A 15,748-nucleotide genomic window follows, 5' to 3' on the forward strand; every position below is an offset into this window, starting at 1 on the left:
GTAAGGAATAAGGAATATCAATGTACTTACTTACACATAATCAATATTGCTTATTGCTTTGGGGCGAGGTTTGTATGTAATTTAAATGCACCTACTTACTTAGTACCTTATTTACAAAGGTACTTTTCAACAGAAGCTATGTAACAAAACTAGTACAATAAGAGCGACATTTGAATGTACTTACAAGTTGTCACCCCTGACATAATTATTGTTGCAGCAACGTTGGCGCCAAATTGTTTGATTGATTGGGCTGAAGCCATTTTTTTATTTACACGGGTAACGTTACGCAATGGCACGAGACTTTATACGTCCTTTCGATTTGGTAGTCTGCATGTTATATGACCGCAGATTCCTCATGTCAATTGATGCGCTTGCGCTTTATTATCCAGCAATTTGTCAATGAATTAATTTCGTGTTTTTCCTTTTGATAACGAAGATTCATACTTTGTCATCCTTTCATACGGTCAGACATCACATCACTAATTTAAGAGCCACGCTCTTGTCGGTGTAGCATTCTGCTTTCTTGTCTATCGAAGACCAATTCCTTCACCTCCTATAAGACACGACGGACGGTCAGACATACAAGAACTGAAAAATAATGTTCCTTGTTGGCTATCATTATTACAGCCATGCCGTCTAGAAATCAATTATGGAATGACGTCATCGGGTCTAATACGATTAACATTACATATAACTTAAAACATACATACTTACTAATAATTACATAAATATATACGTCCCATTTCTGGGCACAAGTCTCCCCTCAATCAACCGGAGGAGGCATGGAGCATACTCCACCAAGCTGCTCCAGTGCGGTTTAGTGGTGGCGTTTGGGCTAGTAGCCCCGAGACCAACGGCTTATCGTGCCTTCCGAAGCACGGAACTAACCTAATGGTGGCTGCAAGTGTTAGTCTTCTGCCACTATGTAGATTATGGCTTTATTTATCACCGGGTGAGAGCTCTCAACGCTCCCCATTTGTCCGGCCAAGTATTTAATGCTATCTACGTACAATAACTCACGTCAAAAAAAGCTGTTTACCCCATCATGTATTATGATTCATAAAGTAACACGGACCTCCAATTGGTTCTTGTTGGAATACTAGGTTCAAGATAAATTATGAAACTTTTAATACTAAATAACGACAGATCTAATACTAACGAAGAACGGTTCTTTTTGCTATTTAACTTATTTATGAATTTTAAACAAGAAAAACGTATTAATAAGTCCGACATTTTATCACGTTTTTCTATGACGTCACAATGTGCTTTTTCAAACAAATTCCATGGTAATTTCATGTTTTGACGTTTAGTAAAAAGTAACTGATTTGACTAGTTCGAAACTAGCCTATTATGATTGCCTTGAAGCATCGATGAAGTATCATAGGTACCTTTAATTACTTAAATAAATGATCATTATTATCTATTCGCTTTCAAACATCAATTCAATTAGCTACTGCATCTATTTGAACGATTTCCACACCTGCCGAGCTTATTACCCGCGATTACTTTACAAAGCGCAGCGAGCTGTAATGATGCTACTTATGCATTACGTATTTTGTAATAATGGGCAGGTAGTCAGTGATGAACCGGAGATCCGTAATGGGAGATTTCAACATGTCAATATTGATCGGAGATCTCTCAGAGTATCAATGTCAGGAGCGCCGGTTTATGATGGCACGTGGGCGTTGAATTATAGCTGCTAGGTTCCGTCAACAACTCCTAATCTAAATGTATAAGCTTGAATACCCAAGCCCTAAGTTGGGAACGTCTCTTATGTATGATACATACATACATAAACTGCCTATATACGTCCCACTGCTGGGCACAGGCCTCCCCTCAATCAACCGGAGGGGGTATGGAGCATACTCCACCACGCTGCTCCACTGTGGGTTGGTGGAGGTGTTTTTACGGCTAATAGCCGGGACCAACGGCTTAACGTGCCCTCCGAAGCACGGAATCATCTTACTTTTTCGGACAATCAGGTGATTCAAGCCTGAAAAGTCCTTACCAAACAAAGGACAGTCTCACAAAGTGATTTCGACAATGTCCCCATCGGGAATTGAACCCGGACCTCCAAATTGTGAGCCTAACGCTCTAACCACTAGACCACGGAGGCTGTATGTATGATACATCTTGGAAAATTTATTACATAACTGTGGGATATAGAAATAACACGGGATATTTTATATGTCTTTACTCCTTATATTTTACACAAATCATTGCACCATCGACCCGCCTCTCTTACTTTTTTAAAAACTGCCTTACGTGCCATTCATTAACCATCCTCCTTTCATACCATAAACAATCAAATTCCCATTCATTATCCTTCCATAGTATTCTCACTTTCCTACATAACATTAATTCAGTTATTTATTAGACAATTGCATTCCTTAACATTCTGCACATTTTATAAAATTTGTTCCAAAGACGTAAACCGACGACACCCAGGTGTCATGTGGTAAACTTAACTACGAAAGTAAATAGGCTATTTTTTTTGGAACCCTACGTTACCTAACACGACAAAAATGTCCTCTCATCCCACAATCGTTTTTTTTTGACGAGACTTATTGTAGATTTGCGGCAGATGGCATTAACTACTTGGCCGGACAAATAGGGAGCGCTGAGGGCTCTCACCCTGTACAAAATTTAAGACAACAGGCCTGAGGGTGTCCAGTTGGATCCCATAATCGGCAACATGTCTGAAAGTATACGGGACGCCGCGGACTTCGCCTGAGAAAAAAATGGCTTCAAGAAAATTGATAGTTATAGCAAAGACATAAGTTATTGACGTGTTTTATCGTATATTTGCCGCAAATGGCATTATATTTAGCCGGACAAATGAGCAGCCCTGAGGGTTTTCGCCCGGTTCACAATTTAAGACCTGTTGTCTTAAATTTGAGGGTGCCCAGTTGGGCAAAGACATAGTGACTACTAGTACGGGCACCAACGCACCTACTATTTGCAATGTAAATTAAGAACCTTGCTGTGTAAACATTATGTACACACAACTATGAACAATAAAACTTGACTTTTCATTTTTCTTTTGATTTTGACATTTGTTTCTAGACTGTTGGTTCTATCTTCCTCTTTTCTTAAACAAAATGTTTAAAAGTAGGTATAGTCATATCTGATATAGTCTAAATATAGTCATATTTAAATACCGCCTAATTTTAATAAACGTACCTATTATTTCATATCCGTAACATGATACTAGCAGAATAATGTTAATTTATGCAAAAAAAGTGATGATATTCTGCACAAAACATTTCATTAACATGGTCTTAAGAAGATGTATGTGTATAAAACCAGTTTACGATATTTAAATCACTATATCACAGAAGATGTTACATTGTAAGTATAATTATAAATTCCGGGAATTATGATTACGTAATTGTCACTTTATGACTTGATATTTTTTTATATGAATGTTCTGTAATATATCAGAAACATCTACATCTATAATATATTAATCTCTATGATCTCGCGCAAAATACATTTAAGTCTCAACTTAAGAAATACAATATATTAAGTATACATATAGAACACTTAATATTAATACATAATAATACTCTTATACATTATAATGGAACATCAATTAATCACAATGTATCTAATACAATAACGTCTTATATAGGTAATGTCCGTATGGGAGTAGGTATACTTAATAAGTAATAAATGTTCGTTGTTTTTGAATGTGAATATAGCTAGGTCCATTACCTATTTTAAATTTTAGAACGCTTCTGAAACAATTTTCCCTTTCAATGACACAAATCCCCTCCGGACTCGTGGTCACACCAGGTTGTCACACACAACAACCATATAATCTGACAGGAAAGGAAAATTGAAGTAATACCTAACTATTTAAGTATGAATATCGAGTTTAGTAAAATATTTAAAATACAATGAAATGAATCGATGCAAAATGATACAAAATTGTTCCGACATCCCTGAACTTATTTTATATCTGCCACTTCTATATAATAAGCTATTTAAAGTCAAGTTAAAGCACTTAAAACATTATTATATAGTCAGTATTCCTTATTTTTAAGTAAGATACATACTTAACTTTAATATGGGAGTACGTATTTATATTATGGTGGCATAAACCTATGTATTATAACTTGAGAACCATGTCGCATTAAATTGTTTGTCAAATTAAAACAAAGTCTCATCAAATGTGAAATATGTTAAAGCGACAGGATTGTGAACATACAGGGTGTTAGTGACATCATAACGACAACTTTGAGGGGTGGTTCAGGCCATGATTCTGAGTTGATATCAAGTAGAAATTTCCGTCGCAAAAGTATGGATTGGAAAATAATTAAAAAGAAAAGAAAAATTTTCATGATTTTTTTGACACGAAATTCCACTTGATATCAACTCAGAATCATGGTCTGAACCTTCCCCTTCAGTATTCGTTACGGTGTCACTAACACCCATACCTACTTATATGGCTACCGTATGTACTTGTACGGGGTGTAAGTGTCATCGTAACGAATACTGAGAGGGATGATTCATCTGATTATTCTGAGTTAATATCAAGTGGAATTTTCCATCGCAAAAGTATAGAATTGAAAATAATTTAAAAAAACTAAAAAAAAATCATGAATTTTGCGACGGAAAATTCCACTTGATTTTAACTCAGAATCATGGTCTGAATCAACCCCTTCAGTATTCGTTACGATGTCACTAACACCCAGTATTATAGTGCTAATGACCGGTATATTAAAAGTAAGAACTTAATGTATTTTATACGTAGATAGGTATATCTAACATTTCAATAGGTGAACCACATACATTTCAAATGAGGGACTTTGACAGGTTACGGTCACAAAAAAACAATATAGATGGCGTTGTATAGCTTTAACGTGATAATTACCTGTATTCTCATTACTCGGGTACATAATGATTCCAAAATACAATATAACCTCAAAAGCATATATAAAAATAATTCTTGCTTGATATTTCGATCACTTTATGTATAGAATTAGGTATGTTTCTACTAGTGATGTGCCGGATCGTTAAAAATGTATATCCGCGGATACGGATCTGAATACGGATATTTAGTGTAAAGATCCGCGGATACGGATCTTTATTTTCTTAAACAAAAAGATTCAAGTTTTAGTTATTTCATTGTTATAAAAGTGATATTTTATCTTGCTTTCATAATAAAGATCTATCTATCTAAATGTTTGCAATATAAAGGTGCCAAATATTTGATTATAAGAAATAAAAACAATCTGAATGGAATTTTATAGCCCTTTTATTTAATAATTCTACTTAATCACCTGAAAAAGATCCGTAAAAGATCCGCGTGAAAAGTAACGGACACGGATACGGATACGGATTTTTATTTTATCTCGGATATCCGCGGATACGGATACGGATATTCGGAACATCACTAGTTTCTCTTTATTTTGATCAGAATCATAATGGGTGGAAGATCCAATTGTGCCTGGCGCCTGGCTGTAATAAAAAGGGTCATCATGTATACCTAAAAACAAAGATAAAAGATGCATATAATTATGTCTAATATCCATGAAATTAGAAGATTAAGAGAAGGAAAATCTGTACAGCGCCATCTATTTTGTTTTTGAGGAACGTAGCCTGGAAATTCCGTCATTACTTAACAGGTATTCAAGTCGCAGTTATATTATATAGGTATTTAAAGTTTGTAGTTATTTGTAAACATTAACATGGAATTTGAACTGAAATGCAGTAAGCATCTAATTCCTAAGCTGTTTAGTTCGTTGATATCTTTTAAATAGTGAAATGAGTGCAAACAAGTTTTTTTTTCTACATGGGTATACATATTGCCTTCAAATAATCGTGATAGCTTGTTTGGAGAACGCGTGAGTTACATAATAATAGTGTCACGGGTTCGAATTTCGTCTCTAAACCACTGAATTCGATTTTTTGAATTCCTGTTTGGATCACAGATGATATCACGTGGTTTTCATTATTTGTGCTCAGTTACAATAGGCTCGCCCTAGTACTTACTGTATGAGACTGAAACAAAACTGGCAAGGAGTGTGAGTATATTCTATTCACCTCTGCCTATCCCGTCGGAGAAGCAGGCGCGATGCTACGTCCCGTTAGATCCTGGTTTCGATTTGTAAGGGTATATGATCCCCAGGACCGGGAGTTTGGTTAGAATTTTGCAGACTGATCAACCGGCTGATCTGTTCTTCGGAGGACACGTTAAGCGCTAGTCGTCAATAGAGTCATGTCAGCTGCCTTGGCGACTCAATAGTAACCATGACATCAGGGTTGGTCTTCTTCTTCTTCTTCTATCGTGTGGGTTGTGAGGTGATTACTAACCCCATCAACCCTGGTGTCAGATTTATTATTGAGCCGCCATAGGCCCCTGACATGACTCATGTAACGACTACGTACTTACATAAGTGAAGATGTCATAATTATAAAAATACCACAATTTTCGTGCATCGTGCGTAACAACAATAAAATCTTTTCATTTCCGCACTTCTAAGGAAACAATAAACAAACAAGGCTTGATCGATTACAGCAGAGATTGATTTACAAAAACAAAAGCTCACGTGAGTTCGCTCGGGGTGAGCTGCCGAGACCACTTATCGAGACCTGCGCCTCTTACGCTTGTGTTTTGAAATTGTAAATAATTGTGGTCCTCAGTGGCCAGCCGGAGGTCAATTTAATTGGTCAGTGGAGTAGGTACGTGTCTGAGTGCGCGGTCCCCCCGACCGGCGGCGGCGCGCGCGCATCCCCGCTACGTCGACTATAAAAGACTTCGTCAAAACCTGCCGCGCGCTATTACAACAGTGCCTCTGTGATTTTTCCCGCCGTCACTTATTTTTTAATTCAACAAATATAAAGGTAAGTGAACTCGAGTGTACGGACGAAAAGGGATGATTCGGGATGCGCTACATATTTCACTATTTAACAGTGGCTAATTAATTTAAAAATACTAAATATTATATATATTTTTCATAAATTGAAACAATTTAATTTTTATAATATTCAGACTTTGTAAGTCCTCGAATCATCTCTTAGCGATATAGGATCTAAGAATAATTAGCCATTTTTCAAGCGCACCCCTGACCTGAACCGTCAAAAGATGTGCGAGGTTGCGACAGTCAAGAATAATACGAGAGTAATGAGCCGGTGATTTAGGCTCTGTGTAGTCTGGCTTAGGGTTGAGTGTGTGATAGAAAAATATTTGTGTACGTGTGTCCTGTTGGCCGCGCGATACTGCGAGCAGCCTATGTGTGTCAAGACGCGGTTGCGACATCGTTGATTCTCAGATTATGACTGAGAGCCCTTTTCTATGGCGTTTCATCACGTGCCTTCAGCTCGGGTGGTAGCCTGCAATTTATAATTTAACCTTTACCCATTCACGAATACTCTCAAACAGTAAACTTCTATTATAAACTTCCAAGCTTGCTTTCAATTACAAAATCCAAGTCATCAATCGAACACGTCCAGTGAGATATGCCAGCGAATTCATTCAACTCATTTACGAAATGGTCACACACGTGAAGGTCAGTAAGATAGACAAAAAATATACTAGTTAGACTTTTAAAATATTTGGAGTGATTAAAAGTTAAAACTGAGTTGAGTAATCCAATAGCTGTCACTTGATGGTGGTAAAAACCAGTTCTTGGCCGTACTTAGTGCATAATTGAAAGTGTCACGAGTGTCAAACTGGAGAGATTTTGATGGATCTATAATTGCAAATACATATTACATACACTCCATAATTATGGACATAACCCCTTGAAGTTTAATTGCAATTTAAAATAGTAATTATCCCCATATTAATCTTTTGAGCTTAAATATAAAACGAACGTGTGAGTTAGCAATTAAGCAATCTGTTTTATAACTTATCTTTCGCAGAAATGCGAATAAGGTATTAACTTCTCGTATGAAGTAATTTTATTACACTATTATGTGCATTTTTGGACTAATGAAATATACTCGTAGTAGAATACTTATACTTGTTTCAAAATACTTTTAGTTCGCTTGCGAAGTTGTGACATTTATTGTATCAATGACAAACATTTAATTTTCGGATTTAAAATCAGGTTTTGCATTATAGAGCATTTGTATTCAAATTCTAGAAATAAAACTGTCATCAAAAAACTCGAGTGAAAACGGTAATTCGCGCTATGTAATTTTTGAATGTAAAAGATCCGAGCTTATAAATAATTTGAATAAAGAAAAAATTTTAAAAACCAGTTAGCTACTTCTTATATAAGAAAATATTTTTAATAAGGTTTATTTTTGTGTCGGTAACACCGACTCTACCTGACATTAAAAACTGGGTACCTAAATAAGGAGACTGCTCTACTAATTATGCGTGTTATTTATTGAGTTTGCTAAAACTATAAGCTTCCTAACAGTTTATTATATTTATTTTTCACGATTCTATTACGGTAGGTATTTATACATAGACATTCCAACATTATATATGAGTTACAGTGCGAACCTATAAGTATTAAATAATCATTCTTAAATTCAGAATATTTGTAACTGGCCACCTGTATACTGGAACACTCGCTATTTGTCGTCAACTATTAAACCTTACAATCATAAAAAAACTATTTCGCCACCTGTAATCTTCCATTTTCTAGCTTCGTCCATAAGTTATTACGATTAGTGTCCGGCTAAGGGCCTAATAGCCTTTCCCCCTATTATACGGCACTTAAACATAGCTGGCGAGGAATGGATATACTATTACACTGCCTACCCATAGGGGTAGGCATAGGCCTGTATCCAGGCGTGTTGCTACGTCCATAAGTTCGCTAGTACAAACTGACATGTATAGACTAGTTAGGTATCTACTTGTCAAAAACCCACGGCTGCCAAGCACCTGTGTTACGCGCGCTTTGTCCCTATGACAAACATACGTAACAACCTTCGGCGCCGGCGCATCTGCCTGCATTATGTATCTGTGTCACAGGAAAACCGCGGGCTGTAGTTGTCTTAGCTGCTGACAAGACGCACTTACTATGTTTCGTTCTATGACTTGCTTTATTTAAATGTTACTGCTTCGAGTTTTGGTTTAGTTAAAAACAAACATAACGTAAGCTCAGTATATCCAATCGGGGTAGTCAGAGGTGCATCCATCGCAAGATTAACTAAGTATCCACATAAATCAAGGCTTTAAAGCTTTTAGATTTAATACAATACAAATACGCACTCCGCACTGGGCCCGCGTGGTGGTTTAAGGCCCGATCTCCCTATCCATCCATAGGGAAGGCCCGTGCCCCAGCAGTGGGGACGTTAATGGGCTGATGATGATGTCAATACAAATACACTTTATTGTACCGAAATAAAAAAGAAATAATTACAAAAAGACTCTTAACTAAGTACATGGCAAACGGCAGCCTTATCGCTTAAACCGATTTCTTCTAGACAACCAAGGCAAGGAAAAATGTAAAAATTGAAAGATTGTGTACTTTTAGATTTAATTGGTTTGCCCATCAAGTTCAGGTTCCTTTTTTGGTCTTTTTTTTAAATCTATTTTGTTATAGTCATTATTCATATTAATCATAGAAAATATAAATAAATATATAATAGCATCAATTAAGTAACTTGTGCGCCTTCTTTTTTCATTAGTAGTTTCATTTTGACTGCTATCCCCGGTAAGCATTTAGCGTGAGAAAACTTCCGTTGGTGTGTTATAATATGCGCATGCGCATAATTTGTGATATGCATTAGAATTATAATTTTCTTTTGTATTGTATTTTTTATTTCCTGTGTAGTGTGGTTATGTCACGTTATAACCGCTCTACTTACATTTAAAAATATACTTTCATACAAACATACATAAACTCACGCCTATTTCTCAACGGGGTAAGCAGAGACTATGGAATTCCATTTGCTTTGATCCTGACACACATCTCTAATAAATAAATAAATAAATATAATTTAATTAAGTACATAATTATATAGGAGATGGTGATAGATACGTACATTGACAAGTAATTTTGTGGCCCAATAAACGTATATTTTTAAACGAGAGTTATAGTTATAGCTTTTATTTTTAAAATTATTAGAATGTAGTTCGATATAACCTATTTTAGTTAAGACTATCGTCAACAAAGCTTTTACCACATCAAGCTGATTTTCACAATGAACGTTCGTTACAAACCTCAAAATCGTGTGGGTTGAGGTGGATTACCAACCTTATCAACCCTGGTGTCAGGGTTACTATTGAGCCGCCAAAAGCCCCTGACATGACTCATGTAACGACTACGTACTTACATCAATAAGAAGTAACCGGGACCAACTTAACGCGCCTTTTGAAGCACGGATCGTCTTACTTTCTTTCGGACAATAAGATGATCAGCCTGTAATGTCCTAACCAAACTAGAGATCACAAAGTGATCTTTGTGACATGTCCCCACCGGGATTCGAACCCAGGACCTCCGGATCGTGAGCACAACGCTCAACCACTGGAAAACATAGGCCGTTACTTCAATTATAATTCATTTGTTTTAAATACAGCGACATTTCGGTTAATGTCTTCAGTTTAGCAGCTAACAAAACATAACATAGAATCATACGTGTCTCCCCGAAGGGGTAATCAGAGGTGTACAGTATATAGACATACACCCCCACTCCTCGTCAGGTATGTTTTAGTCCCACGTAAAAGTGTGCGAGCCTATCAAAGGTAATAAAGCTCATCAAACTCAGCTGACTAATGTTTAGTTACAACCATTAAGTAGGCCTACAACCTTGCCAGTGTCTGATGACACGCAATCATAATTCAATGGCGCTAACATTTCAGCGGCATACAAATGGATATTCGATTATTTCGCAGTCGGATCTAATGAGCCGAGAGCTTACCGCGAGTAATACAAGTTGGAGGGCGTATTCACTATCGCAATAAATTGCCGCTGCCTATATCGGCACTCAATCATAGCTCATTAGGCTCCGTTTTCATCGGCAAAAAGACAGTCCCACGAGGTACACAATGTTCTATTCGGTGTCAAGTAATTACTGTCGGCGCGGGGCCACGTGCCGAAGGACGACTTGGGCAACCGCCCGCGAATTACTTCGACAACCCGATCATATCTTCGGCGATGCTTATCTCCCTGTCGTAACAAATCGGGTGCCCGTTTTCGAAAGGCACACAAGACACTCGCGGACACTGACAATACCTACACTTGATGTCTACAAAATGTCAGAGTTGCGCAACAGTTCAAGGCTACTACAAAGATGTTTTATAGCGAAACGACATTCTGGCTCATGAATATATACGATTGTCATTATGTTTTTACGCTGATCATCTTCGAGGATCCGTGTATGAGTTAGCGTGCCCGGTTGTTGCGATGACAATTAGCAGGATGTTAATAATCCGAGTTTTTTGTTAACGATAATAAGTTACTTACTTAATAATAGCCGGAAATAACTGGTACTTACTAAAAGTTTAATTGAGCGCGTTGATGTCTTTTGTATGGTACTTTAGCTACTGGATTAGAATGTGTTTTTTTAATTTTATATTATACTTATATACGTAAATTCACGCCGGTAATCCGTAATGGGGTGAACAGAGTCATAAGTAACTAGAAGATAGCTTGCAGCCACTTTTGATACGAAGTTCCAAAGTGATCACCGCATCTCCTATGAAATGGTCCATCAAGTTAGAAGACACATTCACCTCGTGTGAATTCTCTACTTGGCTGGACAAAGGACCACATCTGCATGTCACGACGTCGTAACGTAACGTAAACTCACGGCGGTCGGTGCACAATTTGACAGAAATCGGTATCGTAACGCATCACGACGTAAATTGGGTTGGGTTGATGAGGTTGGTAATCCATCTCATAACCCACACGATAAGAAGGAGACGACGTCAATTTGTGGACCGACCCAAAGTTGGACTTAGTAAATGCGCATGTTTTTGCTTAGTTTTTCTATCACAGTTGGCTCAACCATTATTGACGGCGATACGGCTCACCACCTATCTATAGAATTTCCATATAATATCTAATCTATCATACATGTTATTATTTGAAAGTTGTGAGGGCCGGACCGAATGCAGCCCGCGGGGTCACTGCGACCTTGACAGATCTATTGTGACCCTAAATCCCTACATTTAAATATCCTCCTCTAGACCGATCCGTTCGAATAGATCCAACGTCTTTTTGGGAGAAAGCTCCATGACTTCCTGGGGGTCCATTATGTGGCCCCCAAGTGTACGGCTTCTACTATGTATGAGAGCCTCACAGCTGCATAGCAGTATCAACAACCTAACCTGCCCCCTAGTGAGAGTAAGGATTTTTGATGATAATTTCTTAGAAAAAGGTCTAATCAGCTGCTTTGAATTATCATACATGTTGGTCTAACAGAAAGCTCGTTGAGGCATGGGTACTTTATTCATCTTGCGATGGATGTACCTCTGCCTACCCCAATTGAGATATAGTCGTGAACTTATGTTATATGTTTGCTTAGATAATTTGGTTTTGCAAGTGACGATGATTACTCGACGTTGCCGAAGCTTTCCTCACATATAAAAGCCTCTCTTGGCTAATTTATCTCGATTAAACATCTACATCATAAAGGAACACGGACCTCCGCGGACTTCAGAGATGAGTTCGTAATTTGAAGTTTATTCATTCCTTACGTGTTTTATAAAGTGAGTTTGAAAGGTTTTACGACACCTTTTTTACCTCAATAAAGATGTAAATGGAAATTTATCGATTTATGGTCGTCTGAGCTACCGCACTTTTATGAAGTTATTAGTAACGTAAATACAAAATTGGTTTGTGTGGGATATAATTAACACGTTCACTAACTGAAAATTAGACATCAACCTCTCACGTGCAATGTTATTTTTCAACAAACACATTGGAAATTTTGTACATAGACGCTATGCCAGGAAAAAGTGTGCCCCACATATGGGACACGCACCTGTGAGTTTCAAATTGATTGCCTCATATGTGGTTCCTACACAGTGAAGGTGTTAACTTCCTTAGTTAAGCCGTCGGCAAAACAAACTGATTGCGTCCATTTCAACATTATGGATGATTAGGTATACGAGCGATGGGCTGATTACCTGGCATCAACTTAAGCTCACGACTATATCCCAATTGGGGTAGTCAGAGGTACATGCATCGCGAGATGAACTAAGTACCCACACCTCGCCGTGCTTTCTGATAGACCAACATTATAGCATAGATATTCTATAGATAGGTGGTGAGCCGTACCGCCGCCACTTTAGGTAAATACCTATTACAGGGATGGCCCCATACGGTTCGTCAAATTAGATTCATTTTGGAGTTTCTTTTTTTATAACGTTTTTAACTGAGGGGTCTCCCTGAAAACTCAAATAAAGACAACACGCTTGAGGGTCTTGAGGGTGCTCAGAGCGTCGTCTGAGAGGAATTTTTTTTGAAAGAATTAATCGACCCCAGTATGCCTATAGCGATAATCCCTGAGTGAGGGAAATCGTCGGCTAAGTCGGTGGGGTTAACTAAAGTGTTTTTTGGAGTATTATAAGTGGCTTAAATTTTTCTTCATTAGCGACCACTGTCAGGAATTTATGTAGTGTGTAGATTCGTCATTTTGCTCAAGTAGTAAACTTAATCCTAGAAGTGATATAACTGTTACAAGAATAATGTATCTGTAGTGTTTATTTAAATATTCATTTAGCAGATGGCAAGGTCCGCTTAGGATGTGACTCCGAGGTCTCCGAGAGCAAATAATTGGAGGTTCCGTACATCACGCCACAAATACAGGGTGCTACACAAAATATTATTAGTCACAAATTGGTTGTTTGAAAATGTTCAAATTCTAAAATTTTCGTCGACATGTAATTGGATTGGTTTTTCCCTTCGGATTAATGTCAAGTTAGGTAAACAAACCACCGTAAATTATCTTGTAATTTTTTTTGAGGTGACTATTATCTATTACTCCTTGGCCAGACAAATGGGGAGCGCAGAAGGCTCTCACTTGGTTTAAGTACGAACCCTTACCTCTCTTCTTTTAGCATGCGTTCGATGCACAAGTCTTTTTTCTTTAATATTTTTTTTTGTATTTCAATTAGTCCAATTCCAATGTTGTTTAAAACTACTCATATGAATATAAAGTATCTTAAACCTTAAAATCACGTGAAAAATATACTCAAATTATGAACATCCTGTTCACGTTAGTTGATATTAATGACACTGAACTTGAGGAAGGCTTCTTCATAGGAAGCTGAGGCGACGATTAAATCGTAATTTCGTGTAACCTTTTAGATGGCCAAGCTACAGCTAAACTGTGCGTCAAACAGATATTTTGTTGAAATTCTTGTAAGTAATCATTTGGAATTTTATGTATGGTCATTCGATTTGATTTGAGGATGGTGTGAAAGAGAGGAGGTCTATAGTATACCCAGCAGTGGGTGGATACAGGCTGAATAGATAGATAGATAGGACATTCATTCTTCTTCTTCTATCGTGGGTTGTGAGGTAGTTTACTAACCCCATCTACCCTGGTGTCAGGGTTCTATTTAGCCGCCAAAAGGCTCCTGACATGGCTCATGTAATGACTACTAACTTACACATAATCATATAAGCCAATCATAGTTTAAGTAATTCATCTTCCTTATAAATCCACACAGCGTTTATCCTGTTTCATCCGGAATCCGCTTACGTAACCTAAGCAGAAATTATTGATGCAACAGATAATCTTCCAACCAAAATCAAGAGTATCCTAGTTTGATATCCTAAAAATAATTTTATTTACTAGTTAAATAAAACACTAAGTATAGATAATTTCCATCGTCATTTTAACTTTCATAAGTATTACATTGACGAACTCACACTCAATAAATGACGAATTCAACTGCAACGTTTGAATGCTGTCGCCACGTGACTGAAATACAAACAACATACGGCCACAACAAGCTTTCGCTTTTATTTTATTACTTACGAAACACCCGAGCCTAAATATAGCTTGTTTGCATTGACTACACACGCATTTCTTTGCAAAACATTACCAGTTATTGCAATGAATCAATAGTGATCAATTGAATATTTAATCAATTTTAAGTTACTTAACTTAAAACAATAGCATATTACGAGTACAAGTTACGGCTATGATCGAGGATATTAAGTTGTAATAAATTTACGCAATGCCAAATATTTTGATCTAGACTTAATGAAGGCGGCGTGACGTTAGGGTAGTGTAGCGTTCGGCGCAGGAGTGCGGCGCGGCGCGGCTGCGCGGTGCAGCATCGAGTCGTGCTGGCGAGGATCGTGACCGACCCCGCGGACCCGGCCTCGGCCGCTTGCGAAACCCTCGTGGAAACACATTGTTTAAATTAGACAGAGACCCGCACTAAATTTGCGATTGGCACACAGATCCGCGAAGAATACCATTGAACTCGTGTAACTAGCACGGTTACACGCATTGTCTACGCGCTAACATTTTAAATGCAATGAACGTGGTGTGAACCTATTGCGGTGCACGTAAAAAGGGAAACAAGTGAACATTTCGCAGTCTACAGCTTTTATCGCTAACTGATGTGCTTCCGACAGCAGCTGCACAATCGCTTGAAAGGGAAAGGGCGAAAAGATAAAATTAGGTACATTGAACTTTTCATTGTTTGGTAACGTGTGAATGATTTATGATAGATAAACTAGCTAGAAACGGAACTAAAGAGACTTTGGACAAATATCCATGTATGGTGGAGGAAGCACGGTCACGGTTGGTATTAAAACACCAGCCCTGAGCGCACAAGCATCGTTGCCTTAAAGTGTTCGCGATGACGTGCTCC

The 15,748-nt window shown here is 37.7% G+C and overlaps 1 protein-coding gene across 1 annotated transcript in view; it reads left to right on the plus strand.

Annotated features, from left to right (window-relative positions):
- The first annotated feature begins 6,745 nt into the window (after window positions 1-6,745).
- The window catches only part of LOC126368892 (uncharacterized), a 30,558-nt gene continuing 21,555 nt past the window's right edge, over window positions 6,746-15,748 (plus strand). The window contains exon 1 of the mRNA XM_050013111.1: window positions 6,746-6,852. The gene's annotated coding sequence lies outside the window, so the exon portion shown is untranslated. The remainder of the gene's footprint in view (window positions 6,853-15,748) is intronic.

The sequence above is a fragment of the Pectinophora gossypiella genome, chromosome 1 (assembly GCF_024362695.1).
Source record: "Pectinophora gossypiella chromosome 1, ilPecGoss1.1, whole genome shotgun sequence".
NCBI lineage: Eukaryota > Metazoa > Arthropoda > Insecta > Lepidoptera > Gelechiidae > Pectinophora > Pectinophora gossypiella.